Genomic DNA, 3,115 nt, shown 5'->3' on the forward strand with positions numbered 1-3,115 from the left:
GGGGGAGCAGGGCCACAACCTTGTGTGGGAAGTCGAGGTCAGGGTCGTCGACTTGGGGTTTGGGTTGGGGTCCCAGTTATCCTCCTCGCCCACGGAGCCGTGTGCCTACCAAATCAAGAAGGAAAATAAATACCATATTATTCCAAGGTCAAACATACAATCAAGTGGCAAAAGAAAGAAAGATCACATGACGATTATAAGCAAAAGAATAACTTATTTATAAAAACCCCTCCATTAATTCAATCTAGTCTAGTGTCAACCAAGTAGCAACTAGATCATGGTTTAGTATTTTTTTTATCCTGGACCGAACTGGTAGAGTTGATGAACAATGCCTGAATAAGAAAACTACTACTACAATCAATATATATCGGCAATGGTGGTCTCATATATAGTAGCACATTACGCGAAAAGATGATATGACACAATCAAAAACCTCAAATGAGCAACCAACAAAGCTTCATTTAGTTGGAGGGCTTAGAACACGCGCATCAGAGAAGAAAGATAAATATACCCACTTGTTGATATATAAGCAAGCAACATCACATGGTCTGCAAGCGTCAAAAGGGCAGCCCGGTGCATGTAGCTCCACTTGCGCAGGGTCCGGGGAAGGGTCCGACCGCTTTGGGTCTATTGTACGCAGCCTTTCCCTACATTTCTACAAGAGGCTCTTTCCAGGACTTGAACACGTGACCTCATGGTCACAAGTCTGCAAGCGTCAAAGTAAAGAGTAATTTCTATTGTACCAGATTAGATTGCTTACTCAATAAATAAACCTGAAATTCAATCTATAAGCAAGCAACATTGATATCATTCAATAAAAACCTCAGAGGAGCAACCAGCAAAAATGATGCATTCAGTTTATATATCAATGTAAACAGGACAAACAATGCATAAACAATGAAAACAAAAGCAAGAAAGAATAATTGATGTTGTTGTGGCTTGCATCGGACTCCATTTTCGGTTGCGACAGCGATTAGAACATCTTTGTCAAAGAGGGATCACAAGCCCAGAACAAAACAAGATAACTGCATTTACGCACAATTCCTAGTTCCCTACTAAACAACAATAGCAACATAGTCAGGCCACTTGCATCGGACCATAAACTGGCCAGAATTAATGCGATGATACAGAAAGGCCAGAGGGAGGAAAGTTGTTCTTTATTACCACCATTGACTGTTGTTACTATTTTAGTTGATCAAAAGGGTGACTTGGTTGCTTCCTAATCCTGATACTGATCCAATTCCAACCGACCTCCTGCCTAGAGCTGGGCTAGAGGGATTCCAACTCTACCTACAAACCAGGCATATTAATTGGTAATATATATTTGAAAAAACATGTATATATCTAATTCACATGTATGTGCTTCAAAACTAATGATGCATATAGTACCACAAGCCATTTTCAATTAGTACAAGGGTTACCCAGCAGCAACGATATAGAAAAAACCATGAAAGTTGTTTACCTTCAGACCAAACAGCGCCAAGTATTGCTTCTCATGTCCTTAATACTACTTCCCAGGCTGATCATGCCTAGGCAGCAGAGCGGTCCACCCATCAGCGTCAGAGACAGGCTTCGAGGACCTCGGCTAACCCTGCTTCATCCTCGAGCATCAATGGCTCATCACCGTCATCATCATCGAAATATAAATCATCGTCATTAGCAACCATCTGCTCTCAAAAAGGAAATCATTCAATTAAAAGAGAGTCATCTCCTGAATCTTAATTGTAACCAAGATCCAACCAGCAGAATGGTGGCATGCCACAGGATGCCAAAAATTGTTAGTTCAACAAGGAGAATATATCAAGGGAAAATCTAAAAAGAAGAAACAAGGCTTGCCGCTGGCCTATCCGCAAAGTACCTGGGATAGATATATGCTAGCAGCTAGCATTCTTGCTGGAATAATATTCACATGTATGTGCTTGCAAACTAAACCATACATTTTCCACTAGTTGCCATGATTAAGGCTCGGGATTTGATACTATTTGCATAATTAGGGTGCTGCTATACATATATAAATATAGAAACCAAATACTCAATGTTCTTCCATAAACCAGATTTACTATCACCACATTGTGCCCTTACTTATGATACTTTTCGATAGAAACTAGGTATTATGACAGTCTAATGCATCCAATGTTCATAATGACATTACAAATTGTACCATTAAGCAGCTTAGGAGGACCATCCTCTGTTCCTGTAACAGAACCGATGTAAATTCTTCACTTGCCCCCACCACCTACATATAAAGATTGATTGTTAGTACATTATTACTGAAAAATGCTTCTCTTTGATAGACGCATCACTACATGTGTACATAATTAGGACATACAGATCACATCTGTGACTTCATAGGCCCACACATAATCTGATTTAGCCACAAGGCTTTGAAGCTGGCACCCGTGCAATAAGAAATAAATAAATGAAAAATAAAATATGCCACTCACAACGGGAAAAGTAATTACAATTCTAACAGACTCATCCCTCTCCTTTGTACTGCCTCTGCCAGGAAATTGTTACATGCTACAAATTTGTGGATGAAGCACGCACAAGAAAAACAATAGATTTACTTACCCAGAGGCCAGCCGATTCATGGCTGGATCTAGTTAGTTACCTACACGTACTAGAAAAGCATTGACCCAGCTCACCTAGAGCGACCGAATCTGGAGGTGGGGCAAGGAAGGGGCGACGAGAAAGGACTCACATACCAGAAGCTTACCTCAGGCCGGGCGGAGGGAAGGAAATCAGCCGGAACAGAGGCCACAGGTGGAGGAAAACCAGCGTTGGATCCTCGGCGGCCGACGGCCTTGCTTCTCCTTACTGGTGGACGGTTCTGCTGCTCCTGTCTGGTGGCGCTTGACGGCGCTGCTGCTCCTGTACGGTGGCGCTTGACAGCGCTGCTACTCCTTAGCGTAGCGGATGGAGCTGCTGCTCCTGGGCGGATGGTGCCCTGCGGGGAGGAAGGTCAGGGTTGGAGTTGATGTGGCGCGAGGGAACAAGCGGACGGGCGGCGGCGCGGTCGAGTTAGGTTTAGGTCGGAGGCGGCGGCGCACGGGTTCTATGTGAGTGGTGAGAGAGAGAAGGGTGAGATTGGGGGTTGGACGGGTGTGTTTTTTCT

At 43.5% G+C, this 3,115-nt stretch overlaps 1 long non-coding RNA gene across 5 annotated transcripts in view; it reads right to left on the reverse strand.

Annotated features, from left to right (window-relative positions):
* The window catches only part of LOC119354783, a 4,040-nt gene extending 925 nt beyond the window's left edge, over nt 1-3,115 (reverse strand). For 2 of the 5 annotated variants that reach the window (XR_005171246.1, XR_005171247.1), the window contains exons 1-5: nt 2,717-3,115; nt 2,162-2,236; nt 1,463-1,667; nt 516-1,290; nt 20-105 (exon numbers count right to left, since the gene is read on the reverse strand). This is a non-coding gene — a long non-coding RNA (uncharacterized LOC119354783). Of the gene's footprint in view, nt 1-19; nt 106-515; nt 1,291-1,462; nt 1,668-2,161; nt 2,237-2,705 lie in introns of all 5 variants that reach the window. The other 3 variants (XR_005171244.1, XR_005171245.1, XR_005171243.1) reach the window with 3 other exon arrangements.

The sequence above is a fragment of the Triticum dicoccoides genome, chromosome 2A (genome assembly GCF_002162155.2).
Source record: "Triticum dicoccoides isolate Atlit2015 ecotype Zavitan chromosome 2A, WEW_v2.0, whole genome shotgun sequence".
Taxonomy (NCBI): domain Eukaryota; kingdom Viridiplantae; phylum Streptophyta; class Magnoliopsida; order Poales; family Poaceae; genus Triticum; species Triticum dicoccoides.